The sequence below is a fragment of the Trematomus bernacchii genome, unplaced genomic scaffold, assembly GCF_902827165.1.
Source record: "Trematomus bernacchii unplaced genomic scaffold, fTreBer1.1, whole genome shotgun sequence".
Classification (NCBI taxonomy): domain Eukaryota; kingdom Metazoa; phylum Chordata; class Actinopteri; order Perciformes; family Nototheniidae; genus Trematomus; species Trematomus bernacchii.
In genome coordinates this window covers 2974840-2997867 of record NW_022988050.1, presented here as the reverse complement: position 1 = coordinate 2997867, position 23028 = coordinate 2974840, and the positions used below count along the sequence as shown (strand labels likewise).

General features: G+C 43.8%; 1 protein-coding gene across 1 annotated transcript in view; it reads left to right on the top strand.

Annotated features, from left to right (window-relative positions):
• Positions 1-23028, top strand: part of raraa (retinoic acid receptor, alpha a) — a 150198-nt gene that overhangs the window by 42545 nt on the left and 84625 nt on the right. Inside the window, 1 exon segment of the mRNA XM_034119297.1 lies at positions 167-291. The gene's annotated coding sequence lies outside the window, so the exon portion shown is untranslated.

The window sequence follows — 23028 nt, the reverse complement described above, 5'->3', positions numbered from 1 at the left end:
GCAAAACGCTTACCCCACCCGAGTGACTGACTGATCCAGCTAATAAACTTTCATTTAAGCTAATGTTCCCTTCTTCCTGTTTCCTCCCTCTCCTTCCTTTCCTTACCTTTTTTCTCTTTGCTCTCTATTTTCCACTCTTTATTTTTCTTTTTCTGTCGTGCTCCAGAGGAAGGGTGAATCCGAGCAATCGATGCGGGCCGTCCACCAGCCGGAAGCCCAGTTGGCCCAACGAAACACCACTCAATCAGTCTGAGCAGCAACACAAAGGGGGGCTGCTGGCGAGCACCAGAGGTACACACACTCTGCACACACAGCAGCAGATCCTGGACCCAAACTCATTTCATAAATCATACAAACACCCCCGTGCGCCAGCAGTAAACGTGATTCACTGGGTTTTATATATCAAAACAAACCCCCCCGACCAACAACACCAACTATCGTCTTTTAAAATAGCACAGGAAGCTCTCGCCTCCTCGCCACTGCCAGCCCTTCTATCTTTGAATACTCTAGGTGCTGTGCTAATTAAACTTTCAGACAAAGCAACTGCCATGTTCCTCTGGTATTTATAGCAGCTCAATGGGCTTTGTCTGAGACCACATTTGGCTGACTGTGAACATGTGTGGTTGCTCCTGTGCTGGATACAGTATCAGTTGACAGTGGACATGCTCTGTGCAGAAGCTCTGCACCAAGTTGCTCTCACCATTTCGATCGCAGATGCAGTTTGAGTCTCTGTGCAGTGAGTGAGTCTTAGGATTTGTGTGGTGGTTAGTGCTCGTCATGATGTGCGCCTTTGTGTCTTCAGTTCATCTGTTTTGAAGTGCGTGGTGCAAATGGGTTCCTTCTCTTTGTCGGCTAATCAGAAAAGGCTTTCTTTTCAAAAGACCAATGCCTTGCTTCACGCAATACAAACATTAGACAGAAAAGTATTTTCACATCATGTCTAGAAAATATGTTTTTTTGTTTAAAGCTTTGCTGTTTTTCTCCCAGAGGTGAAAAGTGTTTTTTAGTGCTGCAATTAACAAACCCATGGTAGAGAAAATAGTGAAATCATAATTTCCCAGACCCCAGAGTAATGTCTTCAAAGAGTTGTTTTGTTCTCCAGTCCAAAGCAGCCCAAAGCTACTCTACATACAATAATATATGAGAGAGAAAGTCAGAAACTTGGAGGGAAAACATCAGCTGCCAAGCGCCCTGGTGACACAGTGTGCCCAATTAAACCAATGTTCCCTTTGCATTGTAATACAGTATTTATAGACACTGTACTCTACAGTAATGTTATCTGGTGTAACACATTCATTAAAAGCTAATCTTGGCCATTTTAAAGTTCAACATTCTTTTTGTCAAAAAGGGGGAGCTTAAACACAATTAACATTGATTTCCCACCTTAATCTGATAATAATTGGTTCCTCGAGACCCACCTCGTTTTAAGATTGACTATGAGCGTCTAAACAACAACATCCTGAGCCGCACTAATTCAAATCATCTCTTCATGTGCCACAAGTCAGGATCCATTAAGACAGCTTAGGCCTCAACGGACAATAATCCGCAGCAAATCAGGGTCATCAGATGGCAGGGGCAGTCTGAGGAGAATCCCTCTGCACATGCTCTCTGCGCAGAAGGACAGCGGAGGCGTGTTGTCAGGCAGCGAGCAGCCTCTTAAGTACACTGTATGGCTCACTCCTGTCAAGGACCTTTGGTAGCTTTTGATACGTGAAAGTGTTTGATCTGCTGAGTGCACTCAAGTTAAATCACCTTGCTTCCCTACGTTATCCACGGATCTACACACTCTCACTCAAAAAAAACGTGCTAATGATTCTTAAAGTAGAGAAGAAATCTCCTGGGTTTGAATAAATGTGTTTTTTTTTTTTATGAACAGCATTTCTGCATATAGATTTCTTCCCTGCATCCTTCATGTTTAGCTCATGGCAACCTGAATCTATATCGGTGCAACCCTGCTGTTGGCTCATCTTTCTAAAAGTGTTGGCAAGTTTATTTATGTAGCTATTGAATCAAACTGAAAGTATTAAAGGGGCCTTTTAATGCAAATGTGCCTGTTTACGTCTTTTCACCCTCTGTCTGAAACCAGAGTCGACTCTGATTGGTTAGCTGCCCAGCTCTGTTGTGATTAGTGAACCGCTTGGAGATGTCCCGCCCCTTAGCCTATCACGTACAATGTGTAGTGGCGCTTGCTAGTAGAAATGCGAGGAGTGGTACGTAGTGATGTCACTATGTTCCTGAAGTAAACAAAGTAGTCCAATGGAGGCGTTTCAGACAGGGTGGGAGTGTCTGGGAGAAAGAAACTCCCTCTGGAGGAAACTCTGGGGTTTCATTCTTTGCAGACCCTTTACATGCACACAAAACACTGACCATCAACGCTGCTTCTCCATGTTTAGTTTTCACTCTGAGGTCAGAAAGCGAACAGTCCAAGACGACCTGAAACACCTTGTACAGTTTGCGAGGCAGACAGTCGTAGTTTTTTTATAATAAGACAAGCAATAACAATAAATCCTACAGGCTAATCACCCGCTCGCCACTCTTCTTCTGTCCCAACCAAACCCAGAGCGATGCGGCATTACCTCGCTGCCGCCTTCAATTATGCCATTCATCATGCGTCTTATCTGCCTGCGGATTGATTGAGTGTGCAATGGGTGGCGTCGCTAACATCGAAATCTCCACACCGACGAGTGTGTGTGTGTGTGTGTGTTTGTGTGTGTGTGTTTGTGTGTGTTTGTGTGAGGTGTTGACAGGAATGGAAAACTGCATTTGGGGGGGAAGTGGCGGCGGGTGTAAAGCGGATGTATTGCGATGTATGAGTGTGTGAGGCTGAAATACAGCGAGTGTGTGTGTGTGTGTGCACGGCAGATCTACAGGAGTGTATAAATCAAACCAGATGATCGTCCCCCCACTCTGATCCGCTGTGTCTCGGCGAGCACATTTGTCTTTCTCCCCCTCCTATACTGTCCCTGTACTTCCTTCCTTACCTCCTTCCCTCCCCCCTCCTCCTCCTCCACCTCCTCTTCTTCTTCTCTGGAACAGATTTGTCTGGGGGCCCCTGTCTAATCTCCAGCAGTGCCGGGTGTTGGGAGACGGGCGACACATTTTAATAAGCAACTGGGCGCTGTAATTTAGCGGCCTGGGAGGGAGATTAGGCTGATTGATGCCGGGCTCGTCTAATGGTCCAGCCTACGGCTCCCGGCCCAAATTGGTGGTAATGAAAGTTTTGTGCAAATTGAGATGGAGGAAAATACGGCATCCTCCCATCTTCCCTCACTCTCTCTCTATCTTCATTCAATCGCTGTATTCCTCTCACTGTTTCCCTGTTCATTTTCTCCTCTGCTCTCAATCTTTTTTGACAAGGTGCGTCTTTCTCTCCATCTCCGTCCCTCACGTCCTCCCCTCTTTCTTTCCTTTATCTGTTTCCATTTCAGGCTCTTTCTCCATCTCTGTCTCCCTGCTTCATGTCCACCACTCTTCACCTCTTTACTACAAATCGATTTGTCCCTCATCTGCTGCCTCTTTCTTCCTCCTACTGTTTTTTTCTCTGGCACTCCTGAGTCACTTTCTGTCCCTATTCAACTCCATCTCCTAGGTTATTTACTTTTACTCACACCCTCATTTGCTCCCGCCCTCCTTTTTCTTGCGGGAGATTTATGTGTGTGTGTGTGTGTGTGTGTGTGTGTGTGTGTCTGTGTGTGTGTGTGTGCAGATGGGTCGGGAGGTGTCGTCTAAGTCGCTTGTCAGGACAAATTGCATCTAGATCCAGAGAGAGACAAGCTGATGACTGTCCACTTCCACCATTCCATTTGTCTGTTTCTCTTTCTCTTTCTCTCCCTTCTTTTTCTCTTCATCCAATCAGATCACTTTCAGCTGGCCTGCCTCTCTGTCAGACTCCGGGTGTTTCTCAATCGCGAGTAAAGCTGCTTCAGAGCCACTATTTCAAGCATGCTACGTCATCGAGTGCCGCCGAAGTACTGTTCCAATCTCCAGCATACTTGGAAATCTACCGAGCCCGGCGTACTCCGTTTGGAGAAATATCGAGGCTGCACATGAGTAGGCTCCGCGGTCTTAAAATCCCCACAATGCTTTGCGCACGGACCAATTTCCAAAGTCTGTGGCGGAAAATGTAAGGCGGGGCCTCTCGTATGACGCACACCTGCACACTTGCTAGCCTGTTCCACACTTCGTTTTCCGAATGCCAGGAAGTATTCTTGACTCGCTTTGATGCTCGGCAGACATGTGCTACCAAGCAAGCATACTCGCGATTGAGAAACACCCTCCTTCTGCTGTGCACTATTAGGCCGTGCAGATTCCCAGGCCACTTTTCAGAATAAAGCAAAAGTGTGTCAAGCTAGCAAACTCTGCATTATTTCAGTTATTTGAAAGTGACTAATTTCAGAAAGTTAGACCAAGCAGAATTCTAGCTTAGTTATTTTGCAGTTGCTGATTGAGGTTTGAATATGAGCATTACTTTTAGCAGTTTCCTTTGAAGAAAATTGCTTCTTGAAATGAGTGCAAGCTACAGAAACACACAATGTATCAGTGGTGAAAGCAGTATTGAGATCGTTTACTTATGTAACATTTTGCCTGTAAACATATTCTGTTTAAAGTAAGAAGACTGCATTGAGAATGTACTGTAGTAAAAGTATGATCCGTAAAATGTACTAGGAGACAAGTAGTCTGAAAAGTGCAGAAAACATCTCAAAATTATAAAGAAATGAATGGAAATATTTAAAAGGAGAAGCAGCAATCTTCCCATTTGAGGAGCTGGATGTGTAAAAAAAAAAAGTGTAATCAACATCAAAACATCACATTTGAAATGTCTTCGTTTTGGTTGTGTGTGTGAATATCAGAATCTACAAAGTAACTAATAGTAAATGTAGTGAAAAATATTAATATGAATATTGCAGTGGAGTAGAAGTGTCTAGTGGCTTCAACATTATATTGTACTCCAGTACTCAAATGTACTTTCTTACTTTCCACCACCGCATTGTATCACCAGATACTCTGTTGAGGGGCAGCACTGATCCAGTCGTAATAGAAAAGGTCAGTACGCTGTGTTACACTGAATTTCCAGGCTGTTGTAAAATACCCTGGGAATGGATGCAATAAGTAAACTTGCAGAGATTCCTTCCTCTCGAGGAGTTCCACTTGTGATGTGTGTAGTGCGTACATGATTGTGTGTATTTGCCGCATCTATACAGTCCCGTATTTCCCATTGTGAGTGGCTGTGTGTAAACCAGCTACCAGTCTCCCATTCACCAACAACAGAGCGACTGTCTTCAGGCACTTTTCAGTCCCTTTTCTCTTAACTCCCACACAGCTCTCTACTCCGGGTGTGTTATTTGACTTAGAAGACGATGCTGCCAAACTCGTCCTCCTCCTCTCGCGCTGCCACATTGAGTTATGCACTGATATATCATTAATAGCTTCATTAGCATTATTCCCCCTCTGAAGTGCTTGTGTATGTAGTTCAAGCTACAGCACGGATGCTCACATCATTAAAAAGGCATACATCCTGAATTGTATCTATGACAAAAGCGTAGGTGTAATAATAACACCAATAGGGAAAGGGAATGTGACATCATCAGCAGCAGCATTGCGGCCATCTTTGGATGATACCAAGGATCGCAACCTATTAACCTGTACGGCGAGCATAACCTTTTCACTTTAAACCTTTTTAAAATTGGCGGTAGGCACGTAGAGTTCCCAACAAAGTGTGTACACAGTCCCGCAAAAAAGGCCTCCTTTAAAGTTTCATAACTCACATTGCACAACCAGTGTCATATTGCAATATCTTGGACATCTGCACTCCGACCAAGGCTGGAGAGAAAACCAGCGAAGCGACCAGTTTGATGCTCAACAGCCTTTAAATGAGTGGCAACCGCCTGTGAGGTTTATCTTGGCGAGAGGCGGCCCTTGTTGATTGCTGCGGTCAGGATCCCAGACAACACAATGTAATCTCCGGCAACTGCCTAAACGCAGTGTGGTTAAAGAGCTGGTGTGGGTAATTTCACATTGGATGTGGCCTCTCTCCACAGGAGCTGTAAGGGCTTTGTTAGGTTCACACTCGGCTTGCCAGAGTGGTTTGTCAGAGTTGATTGTTTGTTTTTCTTGTGGAGGAGAGAGGGGGGGGGGAGGTTTGTATGTTTTCAAGGGATGACGGAAACATGAAATGTGGCTTGGACCGTAAACTCGTGGGGATTCTGTGTTCCCCGGTTTCCTTTTGCAGCTTGTTTAAAATGTCCGGTGGTCAGGCGTGCAGTAATTTGGCAGTGTTCAGCACATTGCACAAGTTTTCATGCAGGCCAGTGGCCTCGCTGTTTCTTGGAGAGGCAGAGCCATTTTAATAAATAAACCCTCGGGACTCTAAGAACAATGAATAATGCTTGGCTGCTCCTTCTACCATTCTCCCTTTGCCTCACTGGATTTGATCTCGGCACAGTACGCTTGAAGGTTTTTTTTAAAGGTACGCCATGATCATTTTGATTATCTACCTCCCATGATGCAGGGTAGTAGTTGAGGGGCAATCTTCCAAGAAAGCGTATGAATAGCCTCTGTTTGCCGAATGCTCTCCTCCCACCTTGTAGTTTTATGGTGGATGATGCTGTGAGGTATTAAATGGGCTGACGGAGCGCTTTTTAATGTTCAACTTCCCCTACATATGATAGCAGGATAGTATGGGCAGCAGAGGAGGGGCGGGGAGGGTGGGCGGTTTGTCTGGTTGCAGAAGCAGGGTTGGGGGGGAAAAATGAGGGGAGGAAGGCGAGGTGCTGATGGGAAAGAGACGAATGGCGTGCCAGTGTCAGAAGTGGTCATGTGCTGAGGAAAGAGTATGGGAGAATGAGAGGGAGGATGGAAGCAGGGCTTGACTGATTAACCTGTTTACCTCCCTGAAAATGCTCCGGGCGCCATTCTGATTAAAGTTCAGTCTTTCATCTATCATCGCCATGGCCGGCCCGAGCCTTCAGAGCTGCCGATATCAAACACCGTCACAACGATCGCGGCCCTCCAACCTGAGCAACCAACACAGCGGCGCTAATGCTGTCCACCAGTCAGGGGGCTTCATTTGCATCTCATCCCTCCTTGTCAGGCTTCTCACCCACCTCCTTATGATTCTCTCCTGTTTCTCTGACTCTTTATGCTGCATTATGCTGAGTTTGTATGTTTTGTGTCTCTTTATCTACTCCTCCCATTCTGCCTCTAAGCTTCTGGCTCTGAGGACTGTTTCCTCCTGTGACACACTTTCCAAACTCAAAGCTTTTAGCACCTCCAGCATAATACGATTACACTCGTTTGGGGATGTGGAAATTGTCAACGGCTTTCTAAAAATATCCCTCCAGTCCAGTCGCAGGAGCACAGTAGTGAGTGGACTGTTAGCAGGGATGAAGCAGCGCTGCACACAATGTTCTGGCCACTCAAGCACAAATGTTAGCCCTTTTTTAAAAGCTTTTTGCACTGTCATAGACACAGTGTGTGTGAGGACAGCTGGATGGGGGAATAGAATACAGCAGTTGGCAATTAGGTTCCTCCATGGGCCGTAGGGATATGTTAAGACTTGCAGGTGGAGTGGAGATGCAGACCTTACTGTTCAAGAGATGAAAACAGCCATTAGTTGTTTCACAAACACCCTAAATGGACAATGTTTAAATGACAACATCCAAATTGTGACCATCAGGAGAAAAGGAGGAAGTTGGGTGATGCATTAGTTCTTTCAGTAAATTCCCCAAAACGTAATGTTTAGGTGACAAATGTGTCAAATCATGACTATGTTGAGAAAAGGAGGAAGTTAGATGACGTTATGAAGCCACAAAGTCAGTCATGGAAGTCGGGGGGGGGGGGGGGGGGGGGGGGATTGGCGGGACAGCAAACGGTGTCATACAGAGTCAACAATCGTCATCAATCCCTGAAACCAAGTAAATATTATCCCAACAGTGATGACCTAAAAATGTCGTCATAGTTACCACACCATGTACCTGAACACAACCAAACCTTACCCACAGCCCTACCATTTTGAGAAACTGCTTAACCTCGCCAACAGTGATTTGCACCAAAAAAATGTAATTGTTTAATTCCCAAAATGTGTTGGTTTGGAATTTATTTAGTTATTTCAAATGTATTTATTCATACCACTTTTGAAAACCGAACACCAATGAATGAAAACAGGACTTCTGAAAGAAAGACTTTGCATAAAAAGTGTTCATTGCTTTTGGGTTTTGGTTAAGACACAGCCACATTTAATTTAAATAAAGTTAACATATGCTAATTTTAGTACTTTGTTTACTAGACCTCATTTCAGCACCCGGAGCTGTCCATATGTCATGCAGACAGACATCGTGCAGAACCAGTAACAGTGTCTGCTCGTGTCAGGCATATTGATTCTTAGACGGCTTATATTCATTGTTCTGTATCTAAGGAAGAATTGTGAACTGCAGGTTGACAGATGATTTTGCTGTTGGCCCAGATTTTTCCCATGGACAGCTGTTCGCCAACCCCTAGTACAAGAACAACAAGATCCCTTGAATAGCAAACAGACAAAGAAAGAAAGCACACACATTTGTTATCAAAACCATTCCATTGAAAGCATGTACAGTAACCCTTTATCCCCTCCGTTGGACACCTTCTCTGACGTCAAACCTCCTTCACAGAGACGGAAAATGTCTGCTTCTTGATTTCAACGCTTTCTCTCCATCTTCTTTGATCCTTCTCATTCCCGCTTCTCTGCAATGGGTGGCAGAAAAATGAGGTCATTGCTGTATATGATCATGATTCCACTCCCAGGGAGCCATTCCAACAATTGTATTTATATAAAAAAATGCTTCTTTGTTTTCCTGTCTCTTTCTCTAAGCCTCTCTTCATTTATCTTCTGTCTTTCCTCGCGCCAGGGAACGTTGACTGGAACCACATGGGCATCGGCCTGCCCAGTCATGCCTCAGCACACGGTCCTTGTTGTCAGTCAGGCCAAGCAGCAAAGCACAACCAGCTTCCCCTAAAGCTACGTGTCTTCCAAAATGCCAAGGTCGACATTTGTTTGGCATTTCAATAGTTTGTACTACAAGGAATGAATTTGTTGCATGAAAGTCCAATAGATAGGATTGGCAGGATGTTGTTTCAGGGTGCTTTATACATAAGTAAGTCTTGTTTATTTTTTAACTCCGCCAACAAGGTTATGTTTTTGGCTCTGTTTGTCCATGTTTTCGGGTTTGCACACTAACAGGGTGGGTGACCGCCCTGGTTACCAAATGAAAAAAACAGTGAAGCTTGAACAACAATCGACACAGAGGAGGTATGACGTCAATACTCAGCTATATCTTTACATAGAAAATAGTTGTTTGCTGCTAAATAAATAAGATGTGTAGTAATTCATCAATCCGGATCATTATATGGATTTAATCATCAACCATCCAATAGCATTGATACCAAGTGAACATACTGTATTCTGTATTACACGGCTGAGTTGAATGCTCGATTCTGATTGGTCAATTTGGACAATTCAGAGGTTGTTAACTCCCGCGTACAGACCGTTGCAAAGGAGGAACTTATTTAGAAAATTGAAACTGTAAAAAGAATATACCTTTTGAGAAATGTAAAATCTTATAGTGAATCCCTGGAGGTTTATTTGTATATATATTTCTTTAAAAGGAACAGATTATCTTCCATTTAAATCTGTAATGAAATTCTCAAATTTGACTTGCTTTTTGTGATTTGATATACAGATCATGTACTTATGATTGTGTAGTATATATGTTGTTGTTGTTGTTTATAAGGTGAAATGAAACAGTAGACATGATGTAATTCAAATTTGTTTTAGGATAAGGTAGAAAAGATTAGTATTTCTTGTAGATGTTTGCTATATCTATTTTGTAGCACTTACATTTACACACAAATGTAGCTCGGTGTTGTTCCATTCTGAGCTGATGAGGACATTTGTACACGCCTGTGCACATCTGTGTACACAAAATTAGCTTAGGGAGTGCCATTATTGGTCTGCATGGACCCTAACCCTGGGGGCAGCAGGAGAGGTGATTTCACTTCGGCTCAGACAGCCTATATGGTGTTACAGCTGCAGTGATGGACTGATTTAATCCTACTGATGGTGCTCATAAGACACAGGAAGAGGGATAGACATGCGTGCACGTGCACACACACACTCTTCAGTCATACATTGTGTGTGTGTGTGTGTGTGTGTGTGTGTGTGTGTGTGTGTGTGTGTGTGTGTGTGTGTGTGTGTGTGTGTGTGTGTGTGTGTGTGTGTGTGTGTGTGTGTGTGTGTGTGTGTGTGTGTGTGTGTGTGTGTGTGTGTGTGTGTGTGTGTGTGTGTGTGTGTGTGTGTGTGTGTGTGTGTGTGTGTGTGTGTGTGTGTGTGTGTGTGTGTGTGTGTGTGTGTGTGTGTGTGTGTGTGTGTGTGTGTGTGTGTGTGTGTGTGTGTGTGTGTGTGTGTGTGTGTGTGTAGGAGAGAGGTCAGCAGGGCTAACACAGTCCCCTGGCTGTTCTCAAGGTTAATGTGGGACTGACAGCGGCTGCTATTAGCGGCCTTCAGATGGTCTCCACCCCCCCCCCCCCCCTATACGGAGCTGATTCATCCCGATGGCAGCAGTGCATTAAGATGTAACCGCTTCTCTCCCAGGTGTCACTCACCCCTTCAGACAGGTCCCACATCATAGTTTTACATTTCCTATTAACTGCCATTGTCTACGATGGTCCATTAAAGGGATCGAGGGCTGCCGTCACCACCTCGTTCTCACGTGCCACTCAACTCTCCCTATATGTCATTATTGCATGTCGTCCCATTGTCTGTTAATTGAAATACCTCCGACATTGTCTATATGGTCCATTAAAGGGACAGGAGCCTTGTTCCTAAGTGTCACCACTACTTTAGGAGCTAGCTCATTAATTTTCATAGTCGATGTTTGACTTACACATGCACAGGGAGGTGGAGCTGGGGAGAGGACAAAATAAAAGAGAAGCACACTGGCATGTTGAAGATCACCCAAACCATCCAAACCTCATTTACATTTTAATTCAAAGACATTAAGCAGATGCTCGTATCAAGTGCAGGTTGATGTTCAGTGTTTCGCTCAAGGTGAGGAGGGTTGCTCGGTTAAATGAAAACAGCCCTTTTTCTGTTTTCCTGGTTAATGGTCACATTTAATTTTTGAGTTGCTATGGTGTCCCAGTGTAGTGTGCTTGATGATTGCATTATATCTAATGACCAACGTGGAAGCTAGAGCAGATTGGCAGGCAGCTATGTTGGAAAAGGCTGGAGGGAAAAAAGCAGTTGGAAAAGGGAAGAAGAGAGTGAAGTTAAACAGAGCAGATACCCCCGACACAAGGGAGGGGGGGGGGTCTAAATGTAAAGGCCTGGTTCAGGTTTCTAAAATCAGATTATCATTGGCCATTTGAAGACACAAATTCGGTGTAAAGTTTTCCCAGAAGTGTAGCCGAATCACAAATTACCAGTATTTGAATGCTGTAAAGAATGATGATAAGCATGACTGGCAGAGAAGGTGTGTGTGTGTGTGTGTGTGTGTGTGTGTGTGTGTGTGTGTGTGTGTGTGTGTGTGTGTGTGTGTGTGTGTGTGTGTGTGTGTGTGTGTGTGTGTGTGTGTGTGTGTGTGTGTGTGTGTGTGTGTGTGTGTGTGTGTGTGTGTGTGTGTGTGTGTGTGTGTGTGTGTGTGTGTGTGTGTGTGTGTGTGTGTGTGTGTGTGTGTGTGTGTGTGTGACTGACTGTGTGTGACTGACTGACTGACTGACTGACTGACTGACTGACTGACTGACTGACTGACTGACTGACTGACTGACTGACTGACTGACTGACTGACTGACTGACTGACTGACTGACTGACTGACTGACTGAGTGTGTGTGTGTGTGTGTGTGTGTGTGTGTGTGTGTGTGTGTGTGTGTGTGTGTGGTGTGTGTGTGTGTGTGTGTGTGTGTGTGTGTGTGTGTGTGTGTGTGTGTGTGTGTGTGGTGTGTGTGTGTGTGTGTGTGTGGTGTGTGTGTGTGTGTGTGTGTGTGTGTGTGTGTGTGTGTGTGTGTGTGTGTGTGTGTGTGTGTGTGTGTGTGTGTGTGTGTGTGTGTGTGTGACTGACTGTGTGTGACTGTGTGACTGTGTGTGCCTGGGTCCATATGAAGAGTGATGATGTTGTTGACTCACTGTCGGCCGGCTGCCAATCAATCAATTAACCAATCAATAGTCATCTGTTGAGCACCTGAGGACACTGGGGAAAATCTCCCAGAAACACTCGAATCAATTACTTTTGGTCTCAGCAAACGACTCGCGCACATGCAGGTGCAAAACACACACATACATACACACTACCATTGTTACAGTTATATATATATATTTATATGTATGTATTCTCTTGCAGGCTCACATGTTGAAGTCAATGCCTCCCCCTCTTCCACAACATGCCCAGGCATCAGATTGCGATGCCATGGGAAAAAGAAAAATGAGTAAATCTGTCTCTCCCCTCATACCTCATGTTCCCTCCCTTTTTCTCTCGTTCTCCCTCCTCTAATGGAAAGCAACATTCCCTGGCTGCCGTCAGCAGCTATAGCGGTTCTACACTATAACACCGTTAATAGATAGGTCTGGCAGCTTATGGAGCCCATGCATTTTTAAATGGGAGTTTTATGACTCCTGGAGAGCGGGCAAAGCAAGAGAGGCAGGAATATTCATGACACTGTTGAACGAATGCGCCTGAGAGTGTGTATGCATGTGTATGTCGCTGTTTTTTTATTTATCCCCTTTTTTTTTAGCACCATCTTTAACTGTATTTATATCAAATTCTCTTGTTTTCCTCTTGTCTTAATTAAAGACAACATATGCAACACACACATACTGCTATATAGGCTTTTTCCGGTCATGGCCGCTGTTACTAAGCAGGATGTATCCAGCTGTTGTTTTTTTGGCATTTGGACTTTTTTTCCGCATGCTCCCAGATGCCTCGTGGATTTATATGTATACATTTACATAGTGTGTGTGTGTGTGTGTGCCTAAAGTATGTTTTTTAATCTGGCAGCTTTGCGTTTTTTGCTAAATGACCTTGGGGCATCGTCATGCAACACAAATCCCACACGCATCCGATGTACTGTAAGCTTATGCATGAGTGTCCTAGAGAGGTCGCGTAGTATTCATCTAACTACGCTGACCCACTAACTCCTGTCCCCTCTATACCGTTTAATTTACACACGCATACAAACAGCCAACAGGCACGGTGGAAGTGACGTCACGCTGCCCCACATTCTGCTCCTCATGCCCTGCCGATGGCCTCGGTCATGAGCTATGGAAATGTGCCCTTCCCCTCCAGGAGGAAAATGACATGCAGCATGAAGCGTAGTTAGCTCAGGGGCTTTCAATGCAGACGCCAGGCAGCAGCGCTCGATCATTCGGTCATCTGACATGTGTCCACACTGGTGGATGGCGGACGATCAGACTGCAACCGACATGGACGTTTCATCCCGTATTGATACGTAGGGAGAAACATCCCCGTCTGCTGAAGTACTGCAGTGAGCTTTTCTAGTTTACCCGTTGTTACATTTCCGCACAAATGGCAGAGAAGTGTGGTCGTGACTCCTTTAGCTCTGACCTTCAAAGTGTTGATGATAAGTGCCTTATAAATGCAGTGTTAGGCCTCCAAGATACAAAGGTATTCACTCATTTCACTTAAAGGACATGTCGTACTTGCAATAGTGCCTACAGTGTGAATAGGATGGATAGATAGCTATAGTATTCAAACACAATAGCAGTGTGGCAGTATCTGGTCTGTAACTTCTTTTCAAAAGGATATTGTAAGGCGTCCTTCAGATACACTGCCACTGTACATGTCTTATTTCTCAAACATGTTGCCTATTGAAGCTTCAATTCAATAACAGAGGTGTTGTGAAAGGCATGCTGGAATAATGGGCCACATAGATATCTGTCCTTGGCGTATTTAGAGCTCCTGATATGTGTTGATACATTTCTTGCCTACAGTACCTTCATGATAAATGTTGAATGGAGTGATTTATACTGTGCTTTTCCAGTCTTTCCAAGCGCTTTTACTTATACAATTCATTCATACAGAGGGAAAAAAAAGGCCCACCTGCTCAGAGAGACTAACATTCACACACCATGAGAAGGCAGATATATTCACAGGGTTACAAACGCATTACTATATAGATCATTCAAGTAATTCAATGAAATCCTTCTGTAAGCAATGCACTAACAAGCCCTCTGGAAATACACTGACATTTAGCCTGGTGAGTCAAACCGGCTTTTCACTTCACACACACACACACACAAAAACACACACACATTTGTGGCTGCAGCACATACAGATGTATGTGTAAAGAACTGTATAACTTGGCCTTGGTTTTGTCCTTTTTCTGCCAGTACTTTTTCTTATCTTGATTGAACTAAATACTGGTATTGAGTATTGAGACTGTCTCTTTTTAAAGAGGTGTGACCCGCTGTGAGGATCGGTTCTTGTTTGATCCTTCCTTTAGTGGGCGAGCGGCGGCGGCATAAACAGGAAGGGGCCCCGCGCTTTAGTGCGTCACTCGCTCTCATATCATTGGATCTTTTGTGTTGAAATGCGTCGAAGTGCTTCACATAACATTGTTAGCCTGATATCCTGGATAGGTAAGGTGACACAACCTTATAGGCAGGAAAACACACACATGCACACACACACACACACACACACACACACACAGTCAATTAGTGTGTTTTAGCTGGAGGTGAAATGATGCATCGTCTTGATCCAGCTGTGTTCTGTTCCCTTACGCCAGTGATGTCTTTATCAAGATGCATGCAACCATCTTAGTTTGTGCATACGGAATATGACAGCTTAAATGTTTCAGCAGCAGTAGATGTGTGTGTGTGTGTGTGTGTGTGTGTATATGTGTGTGTGTCTGTGTGTGTGTGTCTGTGTGTGTGTGTGTCAGCGGGTGGGGTGTTTTGAGTCTGTTGGAGTCCTGCTCAGAAATATGGACTTAATTTGTGCCGGCCCTCTCCCACTAACTGGAACAAGGTTGGAGGAGGTTGGACTGAAGGAGCGGACCCACTCCCACACACACTCAAACTCAAACACACACACACGCACGTGCAAATGCATGTGCTCATGCATGCGTTTGGACAGACTAAGCTCCTTCCTCTTGTATGGTGTATTGTTTTGTTAAAAGCCCGTGTACTCTCTGCTGACCTCCACTAAAGATTGTCCTTCAGTTACATAAGTGAGTGCTGCTCTTACATTTTTTTAGTGCTTTATGGTTTTTATTTTTCCAAAACTCACTGGTTTTTACTTCTCCAATGTTAACATTAGCCATTTTTTCTTCTTTTTTCTCCATAAATCGAATGCATTTGGGGTTTTATGATCAATAGTTAGACAAAAAAAGCAGTTTTATTTGTCATCTTGAGCTTCAGGATATTGTGATGGATTATAACTATTTATCAAGTAATCAAGACAATAATCTACACATAAATAAATAATGAAAACACTTAAAATAAAATGCCTTTATAATCGACTTTTAATAGCTGGTTCGTACGGTTCTTTTTACTTTTTTATTTTGATATCGTGAATGAAAAGTCCTCATGTTCTCTGCACAGATTATCTAAGGTGCTGTTTTTATTTGGCAACAATCCAAGTACCATTCCAAACTAACCCTCATAGGTTTGATCAGATTAAGGAAGTAAGTGAAGGAGCTGAGGAAACAAGTGGCTGTCAGAGGTGTTGGTGAGCCGTGTGTAACTGTTGGGAAAGAATAACACGGCTGCAGACCCCAGACCGCAGGAGGCATGACTCCCTCACCGCCGGGAAACCTCAGGGCTTTTCTGTTTGCTCTCACTTTGCTCCTCACTCTGTCTCCCTGGACCTCCTACGTATCTCCTCCAGATTTAGTGCTGCCATATTGCTTTCTCCTCCTCCTCACTGTATCGTTTCCTCTGGGAGCTTTTGCCACCTCTCCTCTCCGCACGTTTCTCTCCCTGTATCTGTATTGCTCACTTCCTATGTCCCACAGGCCGGAGCACACTTAGCTCCCTCTCTGCGAAGGCCTTTTACCCCCCTCCCCTCCCCCCCCCACACTTGGCTCCCTTCCCTCTTTTCTTCCCAGTTCTCTCCACTCTCATCATATTTCATATTAAGCAATCCTTTCCATGGAGCCAGCTGTGTAAACAATAGGGACCGGCCCTCCATGTTTTCTCAGTAAGAGTGAAAAATGCTGGAAAAACCTGGACACAAGGAGCCCGCCGCGCGCCGTCCTCACCGATGATCTATGGCCCTTTGTCTCTCTGACCCCCTTTGAGCCCGAGTGGGACTTTCTGGGCACAGTGTTGGTTTTTTGTGTGTGTGTGAGGCCGAGTGAGAGAGTCCGGCGCACTGTGTTTATGCGGGTGTGGGAGCTTTCTGTTACCATAGCCCCCTGCAAATATTGACCGAGCTGAATAGCTACAGTGAGTGGCTCAAAAACAAACCCCGTGTGTCATGCTCTTCTAGATACGCCTGGAGTTTTGTCACCAACTGCAAACTCAACGGATAAAATCAGTGTTGTTTCTGGAATCATTTTACTGGGTTATTTAATGAGGGACATATTTAATGTGGGACAAAGGAGACAAAGACAGTGTTCAAGATTATAAAAAAAACATAAAATACTATTATTGGTGTTTGATTTAGTAACAGAGTTTGTGTCAATGGCTTAATTACAATTTTAGTTTAGTTACTTTTTTTGAGTTACGATGGCACAAGATAGTGAACATTAATAGGAGTCTAGGCTAGTAAATACAATATTTATGCAGCCATTTATTTTATTTCTTAATGTTTATTGGTAATCTTTTTAGCAACAAAATGTGTTTCAGTAACTTGGCTTCATTTTATTAAATTACATTACTGAAGAAAAAACATCCCTGTTAACTTAAGCCCAGGTTACAGCACAATCTTTCCTGCAAAACATACATAAATGGCTTTATCATAGATGTATTATGTTGGGCACTGGCCCCTGTTGGCCCCCCATAGAACTGCCCATGGATATCATTTAGCTCACAAAGCGCCTTAACAAGATCACACCCTGATTCATGCCTCTTGAGTTTAGATATCGAAAAGGAGAAGGTGACCTCAGCTGTGCGTCACATGACCCATATTTAGCAGAAGCACTTGTCCACCCGTCTATCTATGGGTCTTTAATCTGTCTATCTACACTGTTGGAAAGCTATTTTAACACAAGACGTTCTTGGAAGCTGCCATAGTTCCTGGGATTTAATCTTCTTCATCTGATGCTCCTGATTTAAAGGGCGGGCTGGCGGGAGACTTCTAGTTGTAGCTCTTTATTGACTTTGGTTGACACAGTTAGTGTGTGGGTGTGCATCTGTCATGCTTTGGCTGTGAATGTGTGTTTATGGGTCCATATTCATGCAGGCAGGCAGGTGGGCAGATGGTCCAGTTCTGCACGGACAGCCACAGTGGCGCTCATTATCTGTGAGGGAAGCAGGCTACACACACACACACACACACACACACACACACACACACACACACACACAGTCTCACACACACAGTCTCACACACGCACACACACACACACACACACACACACAGTCTCTCACAGACACACACACACACAGTCTCTCACAGACACACACACACACAGTCTCTCACAGACACACACACACACAGTCACACACACAGTCACACACACACACACAGTCACACACACACACACACACACACACACACACACACACACACACACACACACACACACACACACACACACACCACACACACACACACACACACACAGAGACACCCCACACAGCTCATCCCTGGGTTTATTTTTTTGCAGGTGCAGTGCTTGCTGGCATTTGAGATAATGAAAGGCTGACCTTTCTGAGGTGAAGCAGAAATGTCACCCAGCCTGCTCCGCTGACAAGTGGATTCACCCCACAGGGGGCCTTGGCAAAACGGCTGAGGATTCTCACCGCCCTGGGTGTGCACTTAGCACCCTTTTAGCCTTCTTGCGCCACACTTTTCTGGCTGTCATTGAGAAGTAACTCCCACCTCCTGCTCTCTCCCCCACAATGCCTCAGCTCGCTCTGATCATCTCAGCCACGCAGGGGGAAGGAGCACTGGACTGGAAGTATTTTAGGGTCAGATAGTTGGGAGGAGCTGGAATGAATCCTCTCCTTATATCGATGTAAGGCTGTTTAGGAAATAGGACAACATACTAATGTTATGTCATGCTTATTGGACAGGGATCAAACGAATAATAGAAGCTATTGTAACTATTAAGAGACCAGATTTAATACACAAATGTTTGGATATACTTGCGTTTGGCCCAACCTTTCCTAGAAGGGAAGTGTGGGTGACTTTTTGTAAGACTATTAATACCTCCAGTGACTGTACATTAGATTAGATATATTATATTAGATAAACAGTACTTAATTCATCCCCAATTGGGAAATAGATTTCTCACAGCTGTAAAAAAATATATAAAAACCATATAATACAATTTAATTTAAGTTTTTTTTTATAAACATAAAAAATAAACAGTAATATATACATATCAACAGTAGCAAAGACAAATACACAATATAAAAAATACAGGATACACTCAAATAGACCAATCTATTGAATCATCAAGTTATTCAGATTTGGCTCCCCTTCCTCTGTCACATGCAGGCTCATTATAATAAACTGCCACCCTTCTGAGTATCTACCTTTACAAAGGTGTGCCATTCTTTTCTCACAAAGCAAACCGCAGCAGACTTGGGAAAGGCGTTTAAAGACTCAGGAGCTAAAATGGAACGTAGCAGACACAGGGTCAACAAATGTATGAGATCAAAATAGTAAATAAATAACTACAGATACCCAAAATACATTTATGGTCAGAAGAAATTGCATAATATGTCCCCTTTAAAGACTGCTTGTTAACTGCACAACTATATAGTACTGATGGGATGCTACTTTCCTATATAAGGTTACTGGTTAGGGTTCGGGTTGGTTGGTTGATTAGTTTTTGCAATTCTTCGACCTATATTTAATGTATCTCCATTATCTCTTAGTACAAAGGTAATCCAAGGTAAAGTGGTGTAAACTATTTCTAGCCAAGCTTCTATATCCTTACGTAACGCCTAAATAATTCACATCTGATGTCCCGCGTTAGTGACGTGTCAAAGTGTCCTTCTCTGCCTCTTCCCATCACAAGATGTGGTCTAGTCTTTTATGCAAAACCCATCCCTTCTGAGCCAGTAATGTACAGTAAATGCAGCATACTGTACTGTAAGACACTCCCCGGGGCAATAGGATGACATGCAAATGTAGTACAGGAATTGACAAGGGCACGTATTAATAAGCACAAATGCACACACACATGCGTGACCGCACACAACGCCCACTCGCTCAGACACTTGTTGATACACACACATACCTCTGAATGCGCTGTACGGACACACTCATGCACGCACATCCCCTCCCGTACACCACACTGCTGTCCTTATAAAAAATGCAATGCATCGTGCTTGAGAGACTTCCATTATAGTTAACACCGCACACAGGCTGCAGTCTGAGCCCACTCTGCGCTGTTACAGACCCTCACACACTCTGCGCTGTTACAGACCCTCACACACTCTGCGCTGTTACAGATCCTCACACACTCTGCGCTGTTACAGACCCTCACACACTCTGCGCTGTTACAGACCCTCACACACTCTGCGCTGTTACAGACCCTCACACACTCTGCACTGTTACAGACCCTCACACACTCTAGCTAGCAGCCTGTATCCCTCCCTGTGGTGAGGCTTTTGTACAAATCAAAGAGAGACTATCCATGTCATCTGATTCTCACCCTTGAATGGAGAAATAGTGTCATCATGGGGAAGACAATTACCAGAGTAAGTATATCTGAAGCAGCATGTCCTTCATTGGAATCAGCAGGTGCAGCACATTGGAGATATTTAAATGACATGCCTGCAGCAAAGGGGAAACATTAATAAAATAGCAGGTATAACAACGTGATAGCAATTGACTTGGCACTGGGTTAATTACAATTCAATATTTTTTACCGCAGGCTGTTGTAAGCTGAACTACAAATCTCTGAGCAATGCCATAATCAGCTCACTGTTTATAATTCCCATTGTTTAATGAATTTACAAAGGAGTAGTATATTAGAATCAGAATACCTTTATTAGTCCTCACTGTTATCATATATAAATATTTTGGGAAATCAAATGATTGCTATCGCTATTTTCTAGGTTACACCCATATCAAAAGTAAAAGTAAACTTTAATGGCAATCTGTCAGTTTGTGTGTACAGACGGAGAGATCGAAATAACGTTTCCAACAATCCCAAATACAATAATACAAATGTACACAAATATATACACATGAATACACCCCTCCTACACCATATTATAACATTATTAGACACATATTACACTGTTATAACACACACATTACAAATTAATACACCCCTATGACACCTCTATTATACCCATGTTACACTGATATTTCACCTATATTACACTGTTATTAGACCCAACTAAACCCATACAACACCAATAGAACACCCATATATGAACACAGCCTGTCAAATGACAGTTTCCCCCAGTATACAGAATCCATTTAAGGGTTAAAGTAAATTACCCTTGGTTTTTCAACTACTTACCCAGTGTTGAATTAAACGTTTTTTCTGAATCCTTTCCAAGAACAAACACTCAAAATGGAAAAGAACACCTTGATAAATTATATCCAAAACATCCATGTACAAACTCTTACTGCACTACAAAAGTGTTATTTATCCCTGACCCCTAGTTTTTCATACACTTCTTAGTCTTTTTAAGGAGTTATGCAAGTGAGTTTTCTTGAAGAATTAAAGGATACATGCGTGAGTAAGTGATATTTTTAAATGGTCCTTTTGTGCGTGATGTATTTCTTTAAGAGAGGAGCATTGTCTGTCTGAGAAAGTGCTCTTATTGGCAGCTAAAGAAATGACATGCTAAAGGATCCTTCCTGTGTAATCATGCTCCATGTAGCATTAGCATATGTGTCTAATCCCACTGGACTCCATAGCATTAGCAACACATTGACGTGTGCTTCTGCCTGCCGCTGACCACCAGCTGCTCCTCCTGAGAGATGTGGCACTAGCAACCCCAACGTCACGGATAATTGGTCCTCACGAGAGATGTACATTGTAGATGTTGCTGTGTGTGTGTTTGTTCATTTGCGTGTGTGTGTGTGGCTTATCATCTCAAAGATCACCCTATGTTTTTTTCCCCCCAAGCCTTGACAACAACCAATGTCTCTCTCAGTGACACTTTGAACTTGTGTGCTCGTGTGTGTATAGATTGAACCCTGCTCTATAGTGCACGCCTGTCTATTTATGACGCATCCGAGTGTGTCTGTATGTCATGCGTTGCATTTGCCGTCCCCTGCGGCTCGGTTTTCTGCGTTGTCCATCTCGACCTCGCGCTGCCATTTGCTGCCTTTTCTGATTACTAATTCAGCATTTGCTGTCACATCCAATTACAATCTCCTGTGCCCCATGACCTCTGACCCTGCTTTCTCTCTGGCTGTTACTAGCCAAACACAGAGTAAAGACCAAGCGACCCAGATGGTTTGTTTATTTTAGTGTAAAGTGATCACGTACATTCCCTCGGGAGATTCTTGCCCCTTTGCTCTCGTTGAAATGAACTTGGCAGATAGGGGCTAAAGATGAGGCTATACAAATGGAGTCTGCAGAGGAATTGTTAGAAACTCTATGAAAAGATGTACATTAATGGCTCGATTCTAAGCCCCAGGTCCCCTACTCACTTCTATAGGCTGCACTACTGCGTTGCCTCTTAATGCACGCTATATTTTCAGTTTTTAGACTACAGTAGTCTCAGTTATATAGCTGTAAGTGCATAAACAAGTGTGTGAATAAATGTTTTATGCATACACCGGCATACAGATAGCTCTCATTCCCCCTTGTTATGCTTGTTTTACGCCTATATCTTATCAACTTTCAGTTACTTATGCATGTGAGACATTACTTGTCCTCCTTGACAGCACTTGAGCACATCTATATGCTATGAAGAAGAGCAGCTAAAGTAGAGCATTATGCACAACTGATCCCCTTTCTTCTTCTACATATCAACGACCTTGTGTGTCAGCAGTATCATATAGAACACATGCATCATACAGCAGGAGGCAGCTGCCCGCCGAGATTAGTGTGTGTGTGTGTTTTTGAAGGAGAGTGAGTTAGAAGATGTGGGTTCTTGCTGAGTAGAAATGTGCATATACTGTACACAGTGAACTAAAATCCTTTACTTAAAGGTGGGGTATGTAATTTATTTCAGAAACACTTTTTGTTATATTCCATGGAATGCTCTTAACATCCCGATAGCAATGAATATCTTAAGTGCTTTGACAATAAATACATAAACAATATGTCATCTGTGGAAGCCGTGGCGCTGTAAAAAGCACGACCAATCATTTGAGCCGGCTCGGCTAAAATAACTGGATGGCCTACCTGCCTGTCAGCCTTCCATCTGTGCACAAACTTATCTCGTGCCCTCATTGGTCATGTGCGCGTCCGTGTGTGTTGGAGGAGGGGCTCTGTAAGGAAGTGGGAGATTTTTTCCGGTTGTGTATTTGTGCGTGCGTTTGGTCCTTATAGCTGGTGGAGAGATTATACAGGTGCTCAGTTTCATTCTGCCTCTGTACACACTCTGTTGTGGCTTTAGTGTGTGTGTGTGTGTGTGTGTGTGTGTGTGTGTGTGTGTGTGTGTGTGTGTGTGTGTGTGTGTGTGTGTGTGTGTGTGTGTGTGTGTGTGTGTGTGTGTGTGTGTGTGTGTGTGTGTGTGTGTGTGTGTGTGTGTGTGTGTGTGTGTGTGTGTGTGTGTGTGTGTGTGTGTGTGTGTGTGTGTGTGTGTGTGTGTGTGTGTGTGTGTGTGTGTGTGTGTGTGTGTGTGTGCATGGATGAGTGCAATAAGGACCACTGATTATATAATGTGTTTTGAAATGCTTCAGCAACACCAGTCAGATATTGTTAGCTTGCTCTCAGATACAGAC